This window comes from Notamacropus eugenii, chromosome 4 (genome assembly GCF_028372415.1).
Source record: "Notamacropus eugenii isolate mMacEug1 chromosome 4, mMacEug1.pri_v2, whole genome shotgun sequence".
In the NCBI taxonomy this organism is placed as follows: Eukaryota; Metazoa; Chordata; class Mammalia; order Diprotodontia; family Macropodidae; genus Notamacropus; species Notamacropus eugenii.
The window spans coordinates 390,620,179-390,647,805 of NC_092875.1; the positions used below are offsets into that span (position 1 = coordinate 390,620,179).

General features: G+C 37.9%; 1 protein-coding gene and 1 long non-coding RNA gene across 5 annotated transcripts in view; one reads left to right on the forward strand and one right to left on the reverse strand.

Moving 5' to 3' along the window:
* The window catches only part of LOC140501661 (uncharacterized), a 48,883-nt gene that overhangs the window by 9,181 nt on the left and 12,075 nt on the right, over positions 1-27,627 (reverse strand). The window lies entirely within an intron of this gene.
* CDH6 (cadherin 6) overlaps positions 21,372-27,627 on the forward strand; it is a 182,487-nt gene continuing 176,231 nt past the window's right edge. The window contains exon 1 of one of the 3 annotated variants that reach the window (XM_072605479.1): positions 21,372-21,694. The gene's annotated coding sequence lies outside the window, so the exon portion shown is untranslated. Of the gene's footprint in view, positions 21,695-21,727; positions 22,046-22,080; positions 22,690-27,627 lie in introns of those variants that run through there. The other 2 variants (XM_072605481.1, XM_072605482.1) reach the window with 2 other exon arrangements.

The window sequence follows — 27,627 nt, forward strand, 5'->3', positions numbered from 1 at the left end:
ATGCGTGTCTCCCTGATTCCAAGGCCAGAAGACCTTTACCCATTATGCAACTCAATTGTCTTTTGATGATAATAATAATGATAAAAATGAAAACAAAATGTAATTTGTTGTGTGGCTGCTTCTGATCTCTTTCTCTTCTGCATATGCAGAAAGTAATAAATCCAGAAGAGAAGTGGAAAATCCTGTGAGATCAGAGGAGGAGATAATTTCTGGTTGTGGGAGTAAGGTCAAAGAGGGATTCCCAGAGCAGGAAGCATTTGAGCTGGGTCTTGAAGAACAGGCAGAATGCCAAATTGAGGGATAAGTAGTTTATATTTTATTTGATAGAAAATATCAGATGATTTAGCAAGCCATGTTTGGGCATGGGGTGATTTGATCTGGCCATGTACCAGGAAGACCAATCTGACTGTTTTCTGTCATATGAATTAGGAAAGGAGAGTCCAGAAGGAATGAACTAAGATGTTAACAATAAAAAAAAAGGAATAAGGGGAGGAAGATGTGAGGAATATTGTGGAGATAAAAGTCCTAGGTCAGGACTTTGCAGCAGGTACCTCGTACTCCAGAGCTCCACAAGGAAGTCAGAACTAGAAACAAACATTTGAATTCAAAGAGCATTGCATAAAAGTCCAGCAAGAAGTTGTAGGAATTTTAGTGGACTGAAAGTTAAATATCACATAAAAGTGTGATTTAGTCAGTCAGTAAATATTTATTAATCCCTTATGTGACATTCATTGTACGAACCACTGGAGATACAAATATTAAAAAGAAAGCCCCTGCCCTTTAGGAACATGCAATCTAATAGGGGAAAACAACACACAAAAGAAAGCTAGAAAGGAAGGATGGAAGAGGAAGAAAAGGTGTCTAGTACAGGAGAGAGGCTAGCCCAAGGAATTATAGCAGAGATGGCCAGCCCTGAGCACCTTCCTTAAATGGAGGTCCTGGGAGGGCTCTCTGCTCTACTCTCCCAACAGAGGGGCCTCAATGGCAGAGGGTACTGAAAGGGTAACAGAGCTGAGGTAATCCTGCAGATTGAAGAGGTTCCTGGAACATAAGAGACACAAAGCACAGCTGGGTGGCAAATGAGAAAATAGAATACAAGAAAACTAGTTTGATCTTGGGGTACATTAAAAGAGTCATAGTATCATAGGACTTGGGAAGTGATAGTGCTACTATGCTATTTTTCTGATCAAACTAAATCTGAAATATTCTATTCAGTTCTGGGAATCGTATTGTAGAAGGACATTAATAAGCTGGAGAGCATCCAGCAGAAGGCAACAAGAATGGTGAAGGCCTTAAATTCATGGCAAATGAGGATCTAGTGAAGGAACTGAGGGATGTTTAAACTGAAGAAGGCAAGACATAGAAGGTAGAGAATAATTGTGTTCAAGAATGTGAAGAGTTGAGTATGGTAACAACATACCTCTGTAATCTCTGCTATCAGGGATTCTGGTGGATCACGTGAGCTCAGGAGTTTTGAGTTGAAGTAGGGCTAAGGCAATCAAGTGTCCATAATATGTCTGGTATCAAAATAATGACCCTACCTGAGCACTGAGTTGCCAGACTGACTGAGGAGGAGCTATCTGGCCTAGGTGCAGGTCAAAGTTCTTATGCTGATCAGCAGTGGAATGGATTGGCGAGTAGCTCTTGTAGTTCCAGCCTGGGAGAGCTAGGCAGACCCAGTGTCAAAATTTTAAAAAATTGAGGAGTTGTGATGAGATGAAAGGATTAGATTTATTCTGTTTGACTTTAAAGGACAGAGCAAGGAATAATATGTAGATTGCAAAATAACAGATTTAGTTGTGATGCAAAAGGAAATAAAAACCTTGAAAATTAGAGCTATTAAAGATTAGAATGAGTACATCAGTAGGTATTCAATACTTTCTTGTTGAACAAAGCAAAGGCTAAAAGACCATTTCTTGGGCAGATTACAGACAATATTATTTTTTCCATGTAGATATTGGACTAGGTGGCAGTCAAGGTCCCTTCTAACTCTCTAACCCTTCCTCTCAAAAAATCTGTGAAATATAACGCAGGAAAAAGGACTGGATCTGAAGTCCAAAGACCTGAGTTTGAATCTGAGCTCTGGCATTTCTCTGTTATCTATTATTTGTGACCTGGGATAAGTAAGTAACTTTTTAAAGAGTCATAGGATCATAGATTTAAAGCCAGCAAAGCCCTTAGAGAACATCTAGTCTAATCCTCTCATTTTACAATCCAGAGAGGTAAGATAACTTCTCTAATGCCCAGTGGGTAGCGAATGGAAGGACAGGAGCTTGAATTCAGGGTCTCTAAGTCTGAGAGCAGTTCTGTCCCCTCTCTTAGCCTATTTTTTTAATGTGCAAAATGGAAGTATTGGACAAGATAAATTCTAAAGTTCTTTTCAACTCTAAATCTTATAATGACACCAGTATCTTAAGATGGGAGAAAGAGTAAAAAAATTTTACTGTCATAAAAGTCTAAAGAATAGGAAAGGCATTAAGGAGGAAAAGGATGGGATTATAGAATTAGAAGGGACCATATAGTCCAACCCTTTCATTTTACAGATGAGGAAACTGAGGCCTACAGAAGTAATAAAGGGAAGAGGTTTTATTAAGTGCCTTCTATATGCCAGACACCATACTAGCTAAGTGTTTTATATAATTATTACCTCATTTGAGCCTCATAACAACCATAGGTAGTATATGCTATTATACCATTATTATCTTCCTATTAAAGTTGAGGAAACTAAGGTAGACAGAGGGTCAAATGGTTTGCCCATGGTCTGCAGTTAGTAGTATCTGAAGCTGGATTTGAATTGAGGTCTTCCTGACTTGGCTCAGTGCTCTAGCCATGTGCCGCTTAACTGCTAGCTACTTCATTGAGGTCTAGGGAAGTTAAAGAGACTTGCTCAAGATTATATAGGCAACAAATATCAAAGGCAGTACTAAATCCTGAAGACAAGTCAGGAAGGATAAGAACAAAGAAAAGTTTATTTAATTTGGCCATTTAGAGGTCACTATTTATCTTTGAGAGCTGTTTCAATAGTTTTACTGGAGAGGTGGAAACAGAAATCTGTTTGAGTGGTTTGGGGTTATATGTGGGGATGAAGAAATAGAGAGAGTAATTGAAGACCACAAATAAAGGACACGATATTCAGTTGAAATATATAGGATTATTAACAGAATATATATATATATATATATATATATATATATATATATATATATATATATATATATGTATACTCACATATTTATGAGGGCATGGTAAGATTAAAATGTTCTAGGACAAAAGATTAAGAACTAAACAGTGATGAAAATTAAGTTAAAATAAATAATGAAATTTTATAAAAGCCACAGCCAACATGAAAGTGCATAGAAATTGGAGCTTTTAAAAAAACCTTTTCAACTCAGGATGATCTGGGCATTTCAGTTTCCAATTAGGCATTCGGAGAGAATAGAATTTTCTGACATTTATTTTATTTTTTTTCTCTGGTCAGACCTGTATTTGCATATCCGCATAAGAGATTGATTGAAAATGCCAGCATCAGTAAAGCACTTGGGAATGACCAGAAAGCAGGGCCTGGAATCTGTGTCAGAGCCTCTGGATCAGGGACTAAGAAAAGGATCTCCAAGGCAGAGCAGGGTTAGTACTATGCAGGGTAAGAACAGGTCCTGTCTTCCCCAAAGTAGACTGGAATTAGGGAGTATTTTATTTTATTTTAAATACTGGGTCTCTCTGTCCTGCCCAGGATGTGCTGGAAATACGGAAGCTCCTTACAAGACTGATCCTACCGTAGTTCAATCCTATTACCACTCCATTTCTGATCTGACCTGCCTTAAGCAATTTAATGGCCTCTTCTCCCAGGGTCTCAACATATCAGTGCCAAAATTAATGCAGACACCTGGCCTCCACAATCCACTGCAACTCACAACTCCCAGGCTCAAGAGATCTGCCTGCCAGCCTCAATGTCTCTGGGAGTTGGGATTACAGTTGTGAACCACACATCCAGTTTGGAAAATATTTCCAATAAACAGTCTGTCATTTCTTTGTATAGAGAAAAAAAGCTCCTCTTAGGCTTAAATATAGGCTCCCGATTAATCATTTTCTAATTTTTTCATGTTCTTTCTCCCCAGCTACCCAGCAATCTCTCTAAGATGTGGGGACTCTGTTCTATTTCTGTAGCAGTCCATCGAGCACCTAGACATATGCCAGGCACTCAATAAATGTGTGTTAATTGTTTTGTATTACTCCATACCAGAGGTGAGGAGAAGCCACAGCTTAAATTTAGGGAGCAAATAAAAGTGGAATTTTTGAAAGCAAACATTCTGTTCAGTGGTTTGTCATGCAATGACAAGGAAATAATGCAGTCTCATAGTGCCAAGTTATCTTCTCTAAGGAAATACTTAAAATAAAGCAAAGAAAAACAAAATAAAGTAAGTATTTTCAGCGTAGGATTAGGAGTAAGAAAGGATCTTCAGGATCAGGTTTAGTCCTCCTTTTTCTTCCCCATTAAGCAGATGTGGAAACTGAGACCTAGGAATGTTAAGTGGCTCAATCCAAGGTTACACAGGTAATAAGTGACAAAGTCAAGCTTTGTCACTAAATTCCCCCTAAATTCCAAATCCACTAGTGAACTTATACATCATATTCTTGGGAGTGGGGGTCATTAGCTTTTCTGCACTCCTCAAACCCCCCACTCTACCATCCTTCCTTCTGTCAGTGGATCACTTCAACATATGACAATATCATCCATATTTTCAAAAGGATGGAGATGGGTACCACAAACTGTATGGCAGTGACCTTGCAAAAATACTTAACAGCATTCTAGAAAAGAAGGCAATGATCAGTAAAAGTCAACATGGCCAACGATTATCCTATCCTTACTGAAAAGTAATTACCTTTGTCAGTGAAGAACATTTCTTAATGGAATCAATCAATCATTACTAGGTATGAACATGACCTGTAGACCTCTTTTGACAACTCTCCTGGACTGCTCAACATACTCACTAGCCTTGCCCTATTTGTATCCTCTTTCTGCCTGCCCCACGCCTTTCCATCTCTCCTTTATGTTTCTTCTTCCCTATTAGAATGCAAGTTATTTTAGAAAATGGATCATCTTTGTTCTTTTGTATTCATAGTTTAACACAATATATGGCATGTAGTAAACACTTAATAAATGTTTCCTAGATCTATCCAAAGTGGGCCAAAAGGACCTAGAACGTACATAGTAGAATGACTATTCAAGCCACCAAGCATACAAATACCAGGTTAGTGCATCTATGTGGGTGATCTGAAGGGCTTCTTTTGACTTCTTCATTGGTTTATATGAGAATTTACTACCTTTCCAATATATCTTCTTTGTGCATAGTTGTTTGCACAGTGGTTTCCCCATTAGACTGTGAACTCCTTGAGAACAAGAATTGTTTTTGCCTTTCTTTGTATCTCCAGCACTTATTACAGTGTCTGGCTCATAAGTCAGTACTTAATAAATTCTACTTTATTGATTGATGATTATCTGTTCCTGGTCTTTACTGTATGAAATAATACATGAGAGGACAATAATTACACCAGAGAGCACTCTATATCACTTGCTTTGGCCACCTAAAGTATCTTTTAAAGGTTTCCAGCCTCTGTGGTCTCAAGCCAGGTAGACTCTCAACTTGGGAGGTGTCAGGGGAGAGGAGAGAGGGATTCCACCACCTCCGAAATTATTATAAATTTATTGCATTCAACAACAACAATAAAAAACTCTGACTATAGAATTAAAAAGGACCTCCTTATACTTAAGTTTAAAAATACATCACAGGCATTGTGGCTAGACAATGGTTCCTGTGATAAAGATTGGACATTTTTGTGGATTGCAGGGCAGAGAGGGGTAATATGCTTATCAGATTCATAGGTTTCATAATGGCCATATGAGAAGGGTGATATTTCCTCTGTACTCTGCTCTGTCTTTAGACCACATATTGTGTTCCATTCTGAGCAACATATTTTAGGAAGAGCAGTAACAAGCTGGAGAATGTCCATAAGAAGTTATCCAAGATGGTGAGTGGACTCAAGTCATAATATTTCTTGAAGTAACTGAGAAGGATATTTACCTTAGAGAAGAAAAACTTTAACATGAGTAGAATAGCACTTTTCAATATAACAAAAAGGCTGTGCAGTTTTAGCAGGCTTCGTAGATAGCTTTGATCCAGGCATTTAGGGCTTCCTTGAAGTTTCTCTGTGAGCGAGGGCAATTTGCATGTCTTAGCCCTAGAGTAAGGAGATTCTGAGGAGTCCAGAGACCTGAAGAGGTTGTGGGATTTAACAACCTTAACTCAGAAAGTACTCTCACCTCTGACCCCTCTTTCTTCTCAACCCTTTAAGTTCTTACCATGCCAGACACTGTGCTAAGCACTGAGTAAACAAATAGGAGCAAAAGAACAGGCCTCTCAAGGATTTTACACTCTAATGAAGGAAGACAGTATATAAAGGGGAGCTAGAAAGGAAGGGGCAAGTCAACAAATTATGTTAATTTTTCTTTTACAATTTTGTTCAAGTCCATCACCTCATATCCATTATTAGTGCCTCCCTCTCTTATTCAGACCAAAATTGTTTGTTTCTTTGTTTGTTTTTATCAAGATAATTGTCCTAAATTCCTGTTTTCCCTGATTTGAGCCTCTCTTTTTAAATCTATCCTATTCAAAGTTAACAGAATAATTGTTCTAGATCACAAGTTGTATACTGCTCTGCTTAAAACCTTTCAGCTCCCTCTCATAATGGATAGGTAGACAGACAGATAGATAGATAGACAGATAGATAGATAGATAGATAGATAGATAGATAGATAGATAGATAGATAGATAAAAATGAATGAATGAATCCCAAACTACTTAGCATGGAATTAAAAGTCCTTCATAATGTATCCGCAGTCTACCTTTTGTTCTTCTTATAACTCACTCTTCTGTTGTGATCCATCAAATTGGATTACATTCTCTAAACATATGCTTTTTAGTCCATACTATTACTAGAACCTGGAATATTTGAAAACTGATCTCCTTACATAGCCACTTGTCAAAGACCTACTTGCCTTGCAAGGTCCAGTTCCAGTACCACTCCCTCCATGAAGTCTCACCTTTAGTCAGAAAAGATTTTTTTCTTTCTCCTTTGTCCCGTTCATGATATTTATTCCATGTATTATGTTTTACAATTTTCTGAATATGTTATATCTCTCTTACTACATTGTAAGTTTATTGATGAGAGGAATCATTTTCAGTTCATCTCTATCTCCCTCATAGTGCTTAGCACACTCCAGACATTTACTAAATATTTTTGAATGAACGAATGGAACAGAATGGATTTGAAATGGATAGACAAACTATACTTGTAAAAAAAATTGATGTGGAAGCAATAAAATATAGTGACTTTAAATTTTCAACATTTCCTTAACTTTTCAACTGAAAAAAGCGATAGCAATCCGTAGCCTATATCCTATGAATATGATATAGCTCAGTGAAACTATACAACTACTCAAGCAATCGCTCACTCACCCAAGGTGAGTAAAGATTAATGCTGGGTACATTGTAGAGAATGCTAATTTCACAGCCTCATAGTTCCTAGGGAGACAGTAGGTAATAAAGTATGTTTGTAGTGTGGAAAACATTTTATACTCATTTGCAAGGCTAACCGGGTGATAGTTGCTGCCATGTGCTGCATTGAAAAGATGCTAGTTCTTTCACTCTACCAAGAGCCATCTAGTGTATTATCCTCAATCTGTTTTAGCATCTTCCAGGAGACACCCAAATCAGATTATAGTAAGGTTTGGATGATGCTTATATGCAGATATGTGATCATTGTTTTCCCTGAGGTCAGGAAGTATAAAGCTGGTAAACAGTTGAAATGCCATCTGATGGAATAGCAGTAGGACCAGAGAAGAAAGAGATGAAGGAGGCAAAGCAGGTGACATTTATGACCAGAGACATAGTTATAGCAACAACTCCTGTGAACTACCAGTGACAGACAGGCATGTATGAATTCCATGATGGTGAACATAGGTCACTGATATAATGACTATTACCCCCAAAAGTCACTTAAATTTTCCAAAACTACCTCCTCAGCTTGCTCATAAACAATAAGTAGCACTGTCCTAGAAAAGCAGAATTTTTGAGAATAAAAACTTTATTAGCCAACTAAAGCTGATGTCAACAACCACAGACGGCCTATAAATTCAGGGTAACTACCTCCCTTGCTAACTGTATGAGGTTTGCTGTCCTGAGAGGAATTGTAGTTAGGCTTGACATGAAAGGCAGATGGTGAGGTGCACTAATGCTACTGTGGCCAGTCTTGGTTGGGAGTCAAATTTTGTCACTTTCGATTCGTTAGAAAAGACTAAGGGACATATGAAAGGCAAAGTGGCACCTTGGCTATTTCTTTATTCCTCCTGAGATAAACTGTGGAGCTCTTTGGGGTCAATAGTATGACCACCTGAGAGAGAAGCAATATAGGATAGAGTGGAGGCACAAAGGCTGGAACTGAAAAGAAATGGCCTCACCTCAATCATATGAGTTCATTAGTGAGAATGTAGATGAGCAAACTGATGTTCTGAGAGGAAGTGATGACATCCTGCCTCAGACTCATGAACTATGTGACCGTGGGCAAATCTAACCCCTCATAAACTCAGTTTCCTAATTGGTAAAAAGGAGAAACTAGTAGCACATATTTCAATGGGTTATTCAGAGAGGCAGAGGGGTGTAGAGCAGTGGGCCTGAAGTCAGGAAGACCCTAGTTCAAATGTATCTTTAGATACTCACCAGTTTTACAACCCTGAGTTAGTCACTTCATTTCTGTCTGTCTTGATTTCCTCAACTATGAAATGAGGGGTAATAATAGCACCTACTTCATAGTGTTGTGAGGATTCAATGACATACATTTGTAAAGCACTTAGCACATAGTGCCTGGCACATAATAGGCACTTTACAAAATGCTTATTCCATCTCCCCCCTCCCATGAATCAGATAATGTGTATAAAGTGCTTTGTAAGCCTTATAGTGCTAAATAAATGCAAGCTATTGCTATGATCATCATAAAACTAATAATAATATAAAAGTAGCAGAGATGAAGACTTAGATATTGTCCAATTGCATTGGATTAGTGGATAGTAAACTAGATACGGAAGTAAGGCTTTTAAAATTCTGAGTCAAAGGGATGTAGTTGACCACATGAACTTGCCTGCTTTTATGATTCTATATATCCTATAAAGAATAAGAGCTTTATATTCTCTCTTCTGTTTCACCCTGAACTAAACATTTTTGCTATAAAATGTGTGCCACCACTAGGCCAAGCTGGACCACATTGTCGATATTTGGCTTGCTTTCAAAACTTTCTATGACCCTGGTTTCTCCCCCTCTCTCGTCCTTTTTTCTCTTACTATGGTCCCTTACAAAAAAGTTATAGCTGCTAATTTGAGTATGTGGCATAGCAGCTGGAGTGGCCTAAATTTGCTAGTTGCCAAAGTTAGCCAGGAAAATCGGTCTCACTGCTAATTGTCCTTGAGTTTTCCTTGCACAAAACTAAATAAGGAATGTGGAATTGCAAAGCCCCAAACATCAAATTAACAAACCAGTGTCATTAACTCAATGAGCTTGCCACGTAGTGAAAAAGGGCAGCCAGCTAATCTACCAGCTGCAGTTACCCTCTCAGATTAAAGCATGGGGGGCAGAGATTCAGAGGCTATGCCTGCACACACAGCTAAAGGGAAGAGGAGGTCCCACCAGTCCTCATATATTTGGACTGATTTGACTAAGAAAATGGAAAAATCATACCTTAAAAAAAAGTTTGCTTCCGTAACAAGGTAGTGTGAGGAGCACTGAACCATCCCCAACTCACAACACAGACATGCACACCTGAATTATTCAAATAACTATATCAGTTCTTGACTCTTTCTGAGAATCACATGAAGTCTAAGTGAAATAGGTAAGCAGGCCAAGGATGTTTCAGTTGCTCTCTCTCACACTTTCTCCAGCCATCTAGTCCCCAATCTCTCTTTCACTGGGGATGTGCCTTATGACTACATTCCCACAAAGCTTTGCTCAGAGCCAGCAACCTAATGAATCTACCTCCCACTAAGACTGATAACTGGGGTAAGATTATCATTCCATGGGATACTTGTATTTTTGAGAGTGGATCATTTAAGACTGTAAAGCATCCAAAATCCAGAGGAGGAAATCTCTAAATCAATCATTAAACGTTTATTGTTATTTAATAAGTGGCAAACATTGTTAAGTAATTGAGAGAGAACAAGGGAGGGGAAAGGAGGAGAGAGGAGGGGAGAGCAGAGGAGGACATATATAGATAAATACAAGATAAATACAAAAGCTAGCCTCAGAAGATAAGGTCCTAATATCTAACAGTAGAGGCTGAGACTGGTAGGTGAGATCAACTTGAGCCCTGCCAGTGGCCCTCAGATTTTAGCACTTTAACTGACCATGTACTCTTTATGCCAGCTGTAGGAAACCTGTCGCCCTGAGGTCATATATGGCCTTCCAGATCCTTAGGTGTGGCCTTTTGACCAAGTCTAAGTTTTACAGAAAAATCCTTTTATTAAGGGGATTTGTTCTATGAAGTTTGGATTCTGTCAAAGGACTGCACTTGAGGACCTAAAAGGCCACATGTAACCTCCAGGCTGCAGGTTCCTCCCCCCCTTTCCCTCCTCTCTCCCCTCCCCACCCTGCCCTAGGCCAACTTGAATGTAATATCCAACATTGATACCTCATTTGTCTGGCACTGATGTGGAATGTGCTGTTTTCCATAAGTTATATCATCCACACAACTGATTCTTACCACTTAAAAGTGACTAAACTCCATTTATCTTAACCATTGTTCATGGAAATCTTTCTAAAATATATGCTATCTTTCCCTGCATTCTCATACAGATTGTATCAGACAATAATTAAACCTTTCTCGAATCCTCAAGGTCATCACTGTGAACATTCCCTGATGCAGTGAAAGATGTAATGGAAATGATCATGAAACTCCGATTCCTGAATGGGAAACCAGCCCTACATTCCAGTCCTGGTCTGTTGTCTGACTAACTGTGTTACTTACCCAACCTGAAACTCAGTTCCCTGATCTGCAAAAGGAGGACATGGTACTAGACATTCCCTAGAGTACTATGTCTTTCTCTTCTGCTAAATGGAAATGCATTAGAAGCTTTGGGTCTACCTGTTAGTTTATTTTTTTGGCTCCTCAAAAGTCAAGCTGCTAGCTATCTCTCACTTGCCTCTAACTTTCCCTCTGCCCCTGTACTCTGTCCCCATTTTTGGTGACTTGCAATCACTTTTGGGCCAGTGAATGATAAGCTATATCACATAGCTAACAATACTTATTTATGAAATGTGTGTCAATAATGTTGTATACTTTTTTCTAGGTTGGGATCAGGGTTCTGGAGAGAAGAGGATGTAAGAAAACTCTCCTCCACACAAAGAAGGTATGATTCTGTGTATTTTTCGAACTTTGGTTTATTCCCTACAAAAAAAACCCAACAAACCAGTTCTTTTTCATCCACTCTCCACTACCCTCCTCTGTCATTGTCCTTTGCTTGTTTCTTTGACTTCTATTAAAAATTAAGAAAGTATGCTAATGTGTAAATTGATTTTTCAATTTCCTTTTATTTTATTTTTGCATGTGGTATCTGGGGGAACTCACAACAATTATGATTTTTTTTCCATCAAATGAAAAATCATTTCCAAACACCTGGCCTGAACAGAGGGCCGCACACTGTGCCTACTTTCAGCTTCAAGCACATTGGAGAACTGCATATGAAATGGTTGATCAGTATAGCCAAGTTTTTCCGTTGAAAGCAATTAAACTGTGGTATTACTGGCCTTGTTCTAGGGGTACAGACCAGCTGAATTCTCCTGTACCCCAATACTTGATGCTCCTAAATGATTTATGTGTGTATGTACAAGAGTGATCATGAAAATAATATGTAGAGAATCCAGACTTCTAGAACACACGGCAGAATTATATCTGACTGGCAGCCCCTTGGCTGCCTCCCATACATGACATGGCTGCAATGCCATCAGTGTTAGCTTGACTGTAAACCACCATTACTCTCATAGGCCAGAATACCACTGGCAAGCAAAAGCAGGGAACAGAGGTAATCACTTGGAGAACTCAAATAGAAATAACCTTGATTTTGGCTGAATTATTGGGCTAACTCAAGCAGAAGTGGATTTCCTACCTGGATTATCTAGGCAATTGCTTCAATTCTCCACTTCACTTTGACTATGGAGACCTGGCCAAAGAACATTCACTCCTGTAAATTATAAACAATTGCATCCCTAAACAAATCACTCAGCAAATATTTTATTCTAGTTACAGATCCCTCTAAAACAACAAACAAGCAATCTATTCCATAGTCTATAGGGAGAGAGGAGAAGACTTAGTGAAGGCTTTTTAGAGTACTAATTCATTATAAAATTGATATCGTTTTCATTAGTAATCAAATCAAATAAAGGGGATCATGATGGCATGGTATTTCAGTTGAAATCTATTCTTTATAAAAGCCCAACAAGGTTTTCCCTTATAAGTGGTAAAAATTATTTTTTCCTCAATTTACAAAGCAAAATAATATTAATATTGTGGTTAGTAGCCATCTGCTTCATGAGAATCCTGCGCAATCATTAGTCTAAACTGATGGCATTGTGGCAAGCTGCCACCTCCCAAGAGACCAGTCTCCAAAACCCATCAGCATCTCTGAATCAGCCTCAAATCAGAGTGGGCAAATCACAGGAAGGAATATTTGCACTGTGCAGAGACCTCACTCACTAAATCTGGTTTTTGGACACTCAAACCCAAAATATTATCCCACAATGAACTGTAGTATGAGCCATAGACGGTAGGGGAAATTAAATGGAAGCACCAGACAGCAAGGAATAAACAGGAGGAATTTGGGTCAGATGCTAGGTCCAACAGAGTTACTAGCAACCTGTGTTTTATTCAACAACAGTAGTTTTCACTACAAAGTCAAACTTTATCATGCTGGGAGGAGTTGGGCTTATCGCTAAATCTCACTGAAGTTGCTATAACTTTTCAGGGAAAACTGTTGCAGAGACAACAACATGCAGAGGGATTCAAAAGAAACATGAACTATGTAATATATTTCACATGCTTCCTACTAGAAAAATAAGAATTAAAATTTTAACCTGATGTTATCTACTCTTTTTTCTACAATTCTCTCTCTCTCTCTCTCTCTCTCTCTCTCTCTCTCTCTCTCTCTCTCTCTCTCTCTCTCTATATATATATATATATATATATATATATATATATATATATATATATATAAAACACACACCACACATCCATTACAATAGCACAATCTAATTATCTTTAATATACTGTATCAGAGGTCCTACAGTTTCATGTTAGGTTAACCTTTAAGAAGTTTTGCATTATTCCAATCATGGACCATACGAAATCTTGCAGAGGAATGTACATGCCAAAAAATATTATCAGGAAATTCCTTAACTAGCTCTCTGAAGGGTCCTATTGACCTTTAAGGTAAGAAATAATTTATCTTGTGACAACCTTAAAGCCTCGAGGTCAAGAGGTGAGAGGATCAGAAAAATGAGGTGATAAAGGGAAAGGAACTTAATGGCATAGGGTGCCCTCATGAAGTCAGTCACCATTCCCATCCTAACCCTAGTTCAGAATTTGATGTAGAGATTAAAATTGGCTAGGTACATATATGTAAAGTTAAGTAGAGATTCAAAGTGATTATCTGAATAATTCAGTCCTCCCTGACACTTTTACTTCATCTCTTTTCAAGAGAAAACTTTTTCAGAGTAATGATAGATGGACAAGCAGACTGATAAGACAGAAAGATAGATAGAACAGTAGAACCAAAACCTTTATACTTGAGGAACTGACATAAAAATGATTTTAAGTGTGAGGAATTCGTGATTTTCAAATGAAACCAAAATATCATAAATTTTGAGCTAAAGAGGTCCTCAGAAATCATCTAATGCCCTCTTCTTACAGGTCAGGAATCAAATAAAAGTGAAATGAGTTATCCAAGGTCACATAAGTAGAAAGTAGCAGAGCTGGAATTTTGGCTCAGGAACTCTACCTTGTAATCTAGACCTTTTTTTTTTTTTTTTTTTTTTTTTACTGTACCTCCAATGCTGCTTACTCCCTGGCCATCTTTAACCTATGTTTTGCCCCATGCACCCTTTTTTCATTTATCCTCACACACAAACCCACTTTTTACCTCCATTTTTCAGAAAAATAATCAAATCAACATGAACATTTTTGGAAAGAAATGTGTAAATCAAATACCCTATTGCTCTACTTACCAATCCTGTGACTTCTTACTCTAAATCATACCTCTCACTACACCATTCCCTTACTTCTCCTGTCTTCCCTTATTAGAATTTAAATTTTTGTTTTGTTTGGTTTTTCCAGTACTGGGACCATTTTTGCCTTTCTCCTTTTCTCTAGCACTTAGCACCTTTCCTAATACATAGTAAGCACTTTAAAATGATTTTCATTCTTTCACTCATTCAAAGTAATAAAACTATATTTGTACAATAATATAACTCCCTGCCTCAGACACTTAACAGCTGTGTGATGTTAGCCAAGTAAAACATTTTTCCAACTCATCTTCCTCACCTTTAAAATTGAGGTGATGATAACAATAATAGTGACGATATTAATAATATCTAACTCACAGGATTGTTGTGATGATCAAATACGATAATATATATAAAGGATGTTGTGAATCTTAAATTACTTAAATCATTACATAAACATAGCTGTTATGTTGAGGCACAAAGCAGGTGCTTAATAAATATTTGATGAATTAGATTGATTTGAATGTTTCATTTGCCAGTGCCAAACATGTAATTTATTTTGCTGAAATGAATTAAAGGAAAATAAGTAACAGAAACTTAGCCTAAAATATAGGATCTATTAAGCCCCAAATTCATAGATGAAATATCATTGCTTTCAATTTCTTTGCTCAAAAGTTTAAAAGAATCATGAAATTTTAGTGTGGGAAGGAACCTTCAAAATTATCTATTACTAACCCTTTGTTTTCATGGATGAGGATACTGAAGTTCACACACATTAAATAGCTGACTGAAGATTTCACAATGAATTGTTTGTCAAAGGATTCAAATCTAACTGACAAACTGGGTGACCTTGCTACACTCATTTAACTTCTCTGATCTTAAATTATCTTACTTGCAACAATATCAAAAAAATAAAATCTTACATACCTCACAAGATGGTCATAAGAATCAAATAAGACAATGAAGTATACTATAAGTGAGAAGTCCTTTGACAATCATAGTTTACTATTCAACATAAACTTATTTCAAAATTTCTGAGCAAATGAAATGAGGTCCCTTCAATTTGATCACTGGGGTTGTTTGTTTGTTTGTTTGTTTCCCATTCATTTGTTTTGCATTTATCTTTCCAATCAAATCAAAGAATATCAAAATATATCTACAATTTGGTTTGTGGTTGAGGTTGAAAGTAATATCCCATTAAATGTTTCAATGAAGCATCTTGCCTGTAACTTTCAAAGGATTTCAATGACATTTGAATAATGGATTAAGGGCTACATAGTTATATGATCACAGAAAGTGAGATCTAGAATTCACAAAAAGACAAGTAATACTTCAGAGTTTAGTAATAAATAATTTTAAAAATTAAAATATCCTGAGCTGTAGATTTTTATAAAGTCTGGGTTCTTTATCATTCTTCCTTCCAATGGCCCACATTCCTGAAACCTAATAATGTTTTCACTACAGTTTCAACTATAAGATTTTTGCTTTTGTCCTCCTAGTGGTCATACTTAGAATTAACTTTTCAGTTCTAAAACTGAATCATAAGAAAAAAAATGCCTTATACTGTATTTGTATAACTACTTTATACATTTCAGACTACCTTCAATTTACATTATAAAATATTTTTTTTACCAAATATAGAATACATTATATTTGTTTTGATGCATTCAGATTCTGAAATGTATAGTCAAGGTAAACCAAAATTTTAGAACTGTATATTTTTCCCATTTGAAAACATCTTGACCCTTATAGTTTACCTGTTATGATTAATCAAATATAATGATCAGGAAGGCTTACCTAGATTGATCCTAAAAATAGATTGCCATTGTACTCTAAAAGTGGTAATTGATTATTCACAGAGGGTTGGGAAAACCTGGATACTTATCTGTGGTTAATGTGTATTTATCTTACTATTGTTCAGTCATATCAGTTGTGCTCAACTCTTCATAACCCCATTAGAGGTTTTGTTCCCAAAGACACTGGAGTGGTTCGCCATTCCCTTCTCCAGTTCATTTTACAGATGAACAAAGTGAGTCAAACACAGTTAAATGACTTGCCTAGGGTCACACAGCTAGTAAGTGTGTGAGGCTGGATTTGAACTCAGAGCTCTGACTCCAGAATCAGCGCTCTCTCCATTGCACCACCTAGCTACTTCTCTCATTTATCGTAGTAGAAATATTTGTAGCTCCTCTCCAGAGTATTCCACTGATATTGCCTCTCTCTTGTTTCACTATAGTTCATGGCATATTTGAACCCCATCATATTTTTTCATTTGGGAACATACAATAATAAGTAATAATTCAAGGTATAATGAAGTTTTCATAACAATAAAGTAACTGCAAATTTTAGGTGGAAGATTAGGCTTCATTGATTTGCATCTATCTTAAGAATCTAGAGTTCATATTTCTAGAAGTAGATCCGTGGTTTTAAGAATAGCTATGAAATGAGGCTGCATGGTGTAGCAAATAGAGAACTGTACTTCTAATCGAGAAGACCTAAGTTCTAATTCTGCCTCAGTCACTTATTATCTGTGTTATCCTGGGCAAGTAACTTAATCCCTCTGTACATCAGTTTCCTCATCTTCAAAATGAAGAAGTTGGACTTCATGACCTATAAGGTCCCTTCCAGTTTTAAGTCTATGAAATCAAGCCTCTTTCAAAAGAAAGAGAATAGATACAAAGTGCAGTGGTGTGACAGTGCATATTAAGAACACTTTCCCAGTAAGGACATTCACAAACTGGAAAGAAGTAGAATGCTAGAGGGCATTAGAATAATTATCCATGAAGAAAATTCTGTGGAAGTATAGTCAGGGAGATTCAGAAAACAAATCACTGACCTACGATGACATAGAAGTAATGAGAAACTTTGGTTATCTGATTATTTACTAGATTTCCTTGTCTGTCAAAAGCAAAGAAACTTATAAATTCTTGATTGGTCTTAACAGTAATTTCATTGATAAAAAGATGAAGGAAATGACCAGGGGGAATGTTATTCCAGACTTAATTCTTAAGAGGAATGAAGAAATGGCTTCTGAAGTAGAAATGATGGAAAACTTGGAAGAAAGTGATTGCTGCCTCTTAAAACTTGGGATACATGAAAGGAAAGCCAAGTACTGACTGATATGAACCTGAGATTTGAGAAGAGCAAATTTTAAATCATTCAGGAAAAGAATAGATACCACCCTGTTCTGAGTTCTAAAATCTTACAGAGGAAGGACACACAAGATTAATGGAAAGCTCTCAAAAATAAAACCTTAATAACTTACAAATAATCTCTGTAATAATGAGAAAGAGCCATTTCAAAAGACCATTGTGGATTCAGAAGGACTCATTGACCAATTTAGCTTTTTTAGAAGGACAGATACAAAAAAGGAAGATCAGGTAAAGAATAACTAATACAAAAGAAATGTACAGTGTTAAAAAAAATTGTCAGGAACCCTACATCTCAGAATATATTAAGAGGCTGGTAGTGAATTCTAAGAATAACTAAAAGTACTTTTTAAAGTTATGCTGAGAGAGCAGGAGGCAGAGCAAAGAACTATCTTTTACTAGAGGAGAATCATTGCTGTTGTGCATCCTTTGCTTCAAAAGGGACCGATGACATCACAGGGTGATGTCTTAGCTCATGGGTGAATTGGATTTAAGTGAGGCACAGTTGTGCAAAGTCATAAGCCTCATTCTTTCTTCCAGAGACACTGAAGTCCAATGGCAAGACAAAAAGTAAAGTTGACTGGTGAAGGCCTGGGATATAGATGACCTTAGCATGTTCAAAGTCCAAGCAAACTCTAAGTACTTCGTAGTACCTTTGTGGCCATTGGAATAAACTCTTCTAATTGCCCCATTCATCCAGGGGAAGTCTTCACATTTTGGGGGTAAATATCCTACCTAACTCACTAATGGGAATAAAGTCCATCAACCTAGTTTAGCCCATCTGCTGAAGCGGTTTTACCAGAGTGTGGCCACTGTGCTTGCTACAATTTCTTTGTAGCCTCAGGAGAGAGCTTGGTGATGGTTAGCCACCAAAAATGGATGAGCAGCCCTACAAAGGGCTTGGCAAGTCTTCACACTAAAGGTGCTAGTCTTCCCTAAACATCCCATACAGTTACAGGGAAAAATATTATAATGTTAATGGATGATGAAGAGAAATTAAATTATCTAACTCATTTTGGTTTGATTCCTTCTTCCAAGGGCAGCTAGGTAGCACAGTGGACAGAACTCCTGGTCTGGAGTGAGGGGGCCTGAGTTCAAATGTGGCCTCAGACTCTTACTTAGCTGTATGACCCTGTCATTTAACCCTGTTTGCCTCAGCTCCTCATCTGTAAAATAAGCTGAAGAAAGAAATGGCAAACCACTCCAGTATCTTTACCAAAAAACTCTAAATGGGGTCATGAGGAGTTGGACATGACTGAAACAACTCAACAACAACAACCAAGGGAAATGGTACTTGGATTAGAAAAGATAGGCAGAAAGTGGTCAATTGGGAATTGCAATATAAGTGAGGAAATCATTAGAGAGAACACAGATGCTCTCATTGAGTTTAAGTCATCATCATATCCAGATGAACTAGTTCCCAGTTCCATATGTTCCTTTTGGATCATATGGAGAGAACTGAACTAGATGATGGTATATTCTGGTAGATTTAGAAGCAGTTGAACGACTGGACTCAAAGAGAAGTCATTAATGAATTCATGTAAATTTAGATGGGGATTCAATGGAATCTAATCCAGCGCCTCAGGGAATCTATGGGCCTATGATAATCAATACTTTTGGAAATTACTTGATTGAAAGCATAGATAATGTGGTCATCCAGAAAATTTAGAAGAGACATGATATCTTAAAATGTTTGAAAGGCTATTATAGAAAAGTGGGATTTAACTTGTCTTGCTTGATCCAAAAAGATAAAACAATGGAATTAGCAGACAAGCAGATTGTAGTCAAAGGCAATGAAAAAGCTCCTGACAAATATAACTATACAAAAATGGAATGAACTACTGTCAATGGAAGTCTTCAAGCAGCATTCTAAAGGGTCACTTGTCCCATATGCTATACAGTAGATGCTTGTTCATATATGGGTTGGACTAGATGACCTCTTAGGACCCTTCCAGTTTCAAGATTCTATGAATCTGTTAGTCTGGAGTTTGTAACAATCTTTCACCATGCCAAGGGAAAAAAAACAGAATATGAATAGAACTGTTCTAGATACGCCAGAATGATGAAATTTCCTTATTTTCAACAGGTTTTTTGGGGGTGAGTAATGGGATATGGGGGAGTCATAGTTGCACTTGACCACACTAACTTAAAAAAACATTTTCTTTATAATCTCTGATGAGAACAGTATATTTTTGTGAAATGACCAACTGGAATTTAAAGTACATTCTGTGGGCCATGGTAGAACGATTTTCTGCCTGTGATGCTAACTGGTTCAAATGGTCACTAAACTCATGACCTGGGCTTTAAAAAAAAAAAAAATCACGGCTCCGCTTACCCACACTGGATTCTATCTCACTCCTGTAGGAAGTACTTGAAATCTGACTTATTTTCATTTTCTGCATATGTATTTGAATTTGGTGTATAGACTGGCAGATATATTACACATCTTGATTACTTAAGGAATTAACTATTGAGTGGGAAACAGAGAAACAGATTTTTTTTTTCTTGTCCGATGGGAAGATCTTAGATCTACAAGGAGAAAATGTGTTCCTGTTTGTTAAGGTAGTTGTAAATTTAACCATTCCATTCTGGAATAAAAAACTGAAAGTACTGTGATGCCAAACATATTGGTCATCTACACTAAGGCCAATTCCATATATATATGGAATAATGCTGACCTACTGTAAATCTGTCAATTTCAGTTTAATTCACTCTTCCTGGCACTCCAAATGGCCATCTTCCTGGAGAAATAAAATAGTCTCCTAGGTGACTTCAGAGCTACAAGCCCCATTTAACCACATGGGGAAAACTGATCTGGCTTTGCCTTTGGAAGCCTTAATAGTAAGGAACCCATAGGGAACAAACCTTCCTCAGAGGGTATTATAGGACTAGACAGTTTCATGTGCCATTGGATGAGCAGACGCTGTGAGAATTTGATTTTTAATTCCTTCTCTGCCAAGTTTCCTTTCAGATTGACCTCATCCCTGGGGTAAAGTCCTAAACCACCTGTCTTTACTCCTGTGCAGAGTGACTTTGAATTTAAAAGTCCTTTAAATATTATCATTTTTTAAAAGCTCAGTCATATGAGAGACCATTTATCAAAAGATTGTGCCTTTTTCCTTTTAGATAGCTGAGGAGTTGGGTGGACGTTAAGTAAGTACTTACTTTGAGCGATCACTTGTATGCCAACTTTCATCTACGGATTACAAAAACTTTAAGGGACTTTAAATATAGTAATATCTCTGTGATTTAGGTATTCCCCCTTCCACCCCGCTGCATTAAGGCATTTTACAAAGAAGGACATTTATCAATAGAGAGAATTAGATTACTTCCACTGTTGGGCAAGGAATAGTTGTCAGAACCAGTAGATAGACCTCAAGAGCTTGAGCTTCCAGATTCCTTTTCTAAGCCTTAGAAAGCAGGTCTTCCTAGCATTGTCTCTTGACGCTACCAAATGGAAGCAATAACAAAGAAAAAAACGAGTTTAAAAATACTCATTTAATCAGGAGGGAGGGGACAAGAGGACAGAATTTATGCATATATATTTTGTCTGTGTGAAGGTCACCTTTTATTTACATCTCAAAGAATGATAAATGGAGGAATTGTCCCGGTACTTGGTATTCCCTAACATTACGAACCTGACCAGATAGCTGAAAACATGGTTCTATTTTATTGCGAATTGTAATTGTTTAGTCAAGAGGAGGGTTGGGGGAGGGGAACGCTCAATCATTTCTGATAATAGTATAAAGGCGACACAGTTCAGTGATGGCAGGGGAGAAACATACGGACTCGCACAAGTTCCGAGTATGTTGTAACCTTAAAAAAAAAAAATCCCTGCACATGCTACCGCTGACGGAGGATTACTGGGAGCTGATTGCCCTGGACTTCAAACACTGGGAGTCATTCTATCATGAGAAGGGGGTGGGTGAAGGCGGGAGGGGGGGTGAGAGGGGTTCTTTAACAAAGTCCTCCTCTCTCTGCACCCTCCCACTCCATTCACTTGCAAATCAGTGTGTGCCCAGAAGAGCCTGCTTTCGCTAAGCCCCATCACCTTCTCATACTGAGTGCTGCAGTTGGAGCAGGCAGCAGTGGGAACGGTGGAGGCTAACAGAGCAGTAGCAGCCCCGGGAGCAGAGGCGGTTGCGGGGGTAGCAGCCGCACCGGCAACCGCAGCGAAGGCAGGGAGAGAAGCAGCAGCTGGAGCGGCGGCTGCAGAAGCCGCAGAAACCGGTAGCAGAGTCTTTCCGTGTTTGTTTGTAACCAGGGAAAAGGGTTAAGGTGATCTCTGGGTTGCTGGGGTGCCTGGTTTGCTTTGGTAGCTGTCGTTTCTGTCCCAGTCTTTCCTTATCATTGAATGGAAACCAGTCCGCTAGAAGGTCCCGTTAGCTTCCGCTGCATGCGTGCCAGAGTTAAAAGGGATGCTCCCAGAGTCAGCCCTTAGCTCCGTGCCGGTGGCTCTCCCGGAGGTGGAGACCCCAGGCAGCCCGCGGGAGCTGGGGGCTCACTGCCAGGCGGAGCGGCACTGCGGCCCTAGCCTGACCCGAGAGCTTCTCCCGGAGGCTGAGGGCTGGGCGTGTGCGGGTAAGGACTTCTCCAGGCTCTGGACTGGTGTAGGGCAAATGAAGCGCTCGCTGCCGCCAGCAGGAGCTCACTCCTCTGCTCTTTCTCGGAAGGCTGCGGCTAACACTCGGTCATTTGGCAAAGTTGGCAGCTCCGTGGTGCGGGCACAGAAGCACAGAGCGTGGGCGCCTCTCTGTACCTCCCAGGGCAGGGAGCGAGGCTTGGGCAGGTGCAGATTGGTGCCTGGTCATTTTGCGCATACGAATGCTTGCAGATCTGGAAAACTTTAGCTCTAAGCAGTCGGTAGTTAGAGAGGGACAAGGAGAGAAGGAAGCCGGTTGCATCCACCTTTTGGACAGTGTCTGCTGGTGGACCTGGTGCACGAGGGCTGAGTTTGAGAGGAAAGTCCCCCTATTATAAAGTGTAGTTCTCTGCATATGGAACCCACGGTAGTGGGGAAAGTCAGTCGTTTGGTGGGTGGGTAGCCCTGGAGCTGTTCCTGAAGATGACAGCCCAGACGCCAAGTCTCCTCTGTGTTAACGTGTTCTCGGGACAGGGACGGGAGCAAGCGTGTGTAGCTGTCTCAGGTATCTGACAGGAGAAAATTGGAATACTGGCACCTAGTCCAAAGACATTAATTTCCAGGAATAAACGATAGGCAGCCGGTAAGTGGGTTTATTTTGTTTTGTTTGTTTCAGTTTGTTATACATAGCTGCGATTCCAGAAATGGATCTTATTTTGGATTTAGATATTCTTATGTAGGGAGTTTTGTGACAAGATCAGAAAGATGCTACAGAGGTCAGTAGGGGGGTTGGAGGGGAGAAGGGTGCAATAAAATCCATATTTTACGGGGAGTTAAATGCAGTTCTTTGTAAGTGCAAGTGTTTGTTCAACTGAGAAACTCTAGATGACATTCAAGGATCGAGAAGTTTAATGACCTGAATTATATCCAGATTACCTATCCATCCGCTGATGATATTTAAAGAGAATTTGATTATGATATTCATGCTACAGAGTTTCATGACAACTCTCAAAGTAAATTCTATGACCAGACTACTTAAGTAGCTATTTATGGCTTCAGTTTTCATTTGGGAGTAAAGTAGAGGAAAGGGGGAAGGGTGAAAAAGAAAAAAATGTATATACACATGTTTTTTTTTTTAAGAAAAAAAAAGGGCAGAAGCAGTCTTATACACATGTGGCTATGCCATGTACAGACATACATATTATGTACCAGTACTAAAAGGGTTGCAAGATTCACTTCATGCATTGAGGAAAGGAAACAAGAAAAATGTAACTTTTACATAGCATTTCCCTTGCATTAATAACATCAAAAATAATCTTCAAACCACAATAAAGTAGTATTTGGTCTAACTTTCATTTTCTCTTTGTGGTTGGCTTTACCTGAAAAGATTAGTACTGGAAATCTAAGTGTTTCTACATACATGCATACATATATGTGTATATATTGTTTATTCTCCCTGGATGCCTTGATCTAAGGTGTGAGTATTTTTGTCCTTGTGCTAGCTAGCTTCGCTGTTTTAAAGAAAACTAAGTCAACAAGTTGTGGGAGAGAAGATGTAGGGAATATAATCAATCAGATGTTTTCATTGTGTCATAAAGAGGGTGAAGTTTGTGCTACAGGCCACATTTTCAATGGAGAGCTCCTTTTGCTCAGGAGACTTGAAAAGCATCCATAGTAGTATATGGGAAAGAATCACTTAGGTTTGTATCTCTTTCTTTACACTTGTAGATTTTGGTTAGTTGGGGAGGTATATAGGGTACTGGAGAGAAACAAAAGATCATAGTACATGTTTCTATCTATTTTTGTTTATTTTTTGTATTTCTTGAAGCAAAAGTAGAAACTTTTTTTTAGAAAACCCTAAGAGGTAGGCAACACATTTTTCAACGAAAATCGTAATGATTCAGTTCTACTGTAATTTCTCTGCAAATTATCTTTTGCAGTCATTATAAGGAATTGGCATGTGAGAATCCCTGTAGGGACTTTGCAATCCCTCTGGATATTTAATTTTTACATTCATTCATTGCAATTACATTATTAAGTACTAACACTGAAAAGATAAAATAGAAAAACTAAAATCATCATTTTCCAAGTTGCTTACTATCAAAAATGTACACCTTTCCTCTTCTACCTACACTTCCATCAGCTTTGAAAGTAGAAACTTACCCTTAGAGGTAATATTCCTTTTAAGGAGAAAATGTCTTTTGAAAATGTGGTTTCAGATATATTTGAAATAGCTAGGATTTAAAGCATAGTAATAGACCCAAACATGGTGCCAGATAGTAGACCCTCTTTGTTGGAAATGTTTTAACTATATGTTAGACTTGACAAAAAGTTCTGATTTTCAAACCGAGCAACAGTGTGGAAACTTGGATGGAAAATGACCGAGTGTTTTCATGAAGGGCACCTTCTCTTCCTTAGGACAAGAAATTTGTGGACAGAACTCCTAGGCCCTAGTTGCTCTCCAGTCATTTGTTTCCTCTTTATTCAGATAGATCTTGTGGTCTTCTAATTATTGAAACTTTTTTGGTTGGAAGGGACCTCTAGTGGGTCATCCTGTGCATTTCTCTCAGTATTACAGTTGCAGGATGGCTTTTGCTGTCTAAAGTTTTGAAAACATAGTAGCAGCTTCTTTATTTAAAAAGGAAGGGGGAAAAAATGCCTCTCTAGCATAGCCTGATTTGTATGTGTAGACAGTAGCCTATCACCTTTATTACTTATGTAGATATCTCCAATTAGAGAACCTCAAAGTATTTACTTTGTTTTTCCATATCTCTAGTTAAAGGTTTAAACACAATGAGAATTTCAAATGTATTTAAATGAAATCAGTAGCTACAGGTTCACATTCATTGAAAACTATAAAATGAGATTTCCTTTTTTTCCAGACCTTGCCAAGAATGTCCTTCCTAAAGCAACTGTTGTATTTGTGTTCATAGTTAAGTCTTACTTACACTTAAAAAAAATTCATTTCCTATGGTACAATGCTATTACTATTATTATTCAAGAAGGATAAAATAAGGACCATGGCTCAGAGAAAAGTTGTGGGAGCATAATTACCCTTTCAGAAATTTATAGAACTTCACTTCTGCTGATTTAGTGGCTTCTGATTTAAAGAAATACCCATTCGTGTAAGTATTTATTAAAAAAGAGGCCGATAAACTTCTGGATGTGCATGTCACCAATGGAGATTGTCTGTTTTAGTCCATAATTTTGATTTATTGTGATGCTTTTTGGGTTCCCTACTTCTTTAAAAGCATTCCCTGGCAGTTGGAGTTAGATAAGTTCTGTGTGGTGAATCAGTCTCTTCTGCTGACACCATACAGGGCTCGACTTCCAATTTAAAAATCTGTTCTAAAGTTTGAAATGTGTTCCAAATGAGATAACATCCAGCAGAAGCGAGTTTCCTCATGTTCCTTGCTTAGTCATGGCAGCTCATTCTTTGGGGTCTGTAAGACTTAGGGTCTGGCTTATAAAAGCAGAAAGAAATGACTCAGTCTGAATTGCATTTCTTAATAGTGTTTCAGTTTAGCCAGTGTCTACTGAGTTACCTTATTTGCTTCACAAAAAGGTGAAAAAACAGATAATCAGACCTTTTTCTGGCTTAAAAATTGTGAATAATGCATAATAAATATAAAGAAGTAGAACACTGTGCTAACAAAGGAGTTACTTAAAGAAGAGTGTTTAAAAAACAAGGAATTATCTGTCATTCCTACTTTTGTGACACAATTCTAATGACTTTGGAAATATGTATATATATACATATATATATGGAGAGATGCCTTTTTAATTTAAAGTTGCTTTTTGTTTATTTTCTTTTTGAATAGGAGAGAAGTTGAGGTGTTTTTCTAAAATTGAGTGTATAGTATTTTGCTGGGCTTTCATTTTTCTGAAAATCAAAAAGGCTACAATTTTTTTAAATGTTCTTATCACTATGTTTCTAGTTTTTCTCCATCCCAGTTCTCTCTTACAGTAAGTTATGTGAGGACCTCCAAGACCTTCTGTGTCAGGAACCATCATTATTTCTTGAGGTAGATAGTTTTTATGACCCTTTAAGCAATCAGGTAGGAAGGTGGAAAATAATGAGTGATATTCCAATAGGGTAAAATGTACCCTTAGCTACTACCAAAAGATATATTAAGGATCAGTTCCTGAAGCCAAAGAATTGCAGAGAGATGATCCAATAAATTAATACTTCAGGCAAAAAAAAAGCTAACTTGAATTGAACTACCCAGGAACTTATCTGAAGTACTTACAAAGACAGTTTAATGAGGTGGTAATGCCTTTTTCTGACACTTGAAATTATTTAGACCGTAACATGTGTACAAAGGATACCAGATACCTTTATCCCTCTATATTTCAATATCATTCCAATTTGTTTAACCTATTTACTCTCTTTTCACTGATTTTGTGGGTACTTGTTTTCTGGATTTATCATTCCACCTGATTTAGATTTATAGGAAGAAGAGATTAATTTTAGCTAGAACATTACTATTAAATATGATTCACAGTATTGATAAAGTAGCAGCTGTCTCAATCCCTTGATCCTTAGAACTCTCATTGAAGAGTACAACCTGTGAATGAAATAACACAGGGTCTGCCTCAATGGAGGAATTTGAATTAACCTAAATGATGTTCCTATAACAGAGTCAATTGGTTCACATGTCAACAGAAATTGAAACCACAAAAGAAATGTAACTTAGTTGCGCTGTCCATGAATTGGTAAGGAGTGAGTGAAATGGAAAGCAGGAGAAAAAATGTACAAGGGCAAACTGAAAATAGAAACAGAGATTCAGATCTGACATTTTTCCATATGTGGAATTATCACTTTCTGTCATGAGAAATGCAGGTTCCTATGCATGATTACCATGAAGTCTTGTCTGCCTTGTCATGCAGATTTCAATTTGGTAGTCATTGCCTGAAGGGGACCCCACTGTGTGTTTCACAGAACTAGAAGTGGAATGAAATCTCTACATTCAGGGGTCAGTTCACATGTGGGCTCCCAAGAAGGTGATTTGAATTCTTATCAGAAAACAAATATTGCATTTAGTTCCAACACAAAAGGTAGAGTTCTCCCACTTAGCTCTTTAAAAAGATTTTTTTCATAATAATTAACAGTTGTGACTGTTATCAACACAGGTCTAAAATAATTCCCTTGCCATTGTTTGCCTCTATCATCCTTTCCCCATCAAAGTAAACTAAAGGCTAGCCTAGGGCTAATCTTCTTGGACTATGATGATGAAGACAAATACACCAACAGAAATCTACAAATAGTATAATGTGGTAAAAAGATAGTAGTAACAAGACTTTCACCTAAGACTAAATACAATATTATGTGTTAGAGTAGCCATAAAGATAGATGGTTGCCCAAGAGTCCAGAAGCTAAAAAAAGTTGAGGATGAACCTAATGACAAGCAGTAAAGCAAAAGGAAAAGTATCATGAACTTCAGCTTCAAGTCCTTTTGACTTGAGGTCAGTGGGACAACCTGCATTGTTGGGGAACTCAGTGAAAGTGACAAGGATAAGTGCCTACCTGAGTCTAGCCATAGAAGGACCTAGGGATGACCTGGAGGATAAATAGGAATAC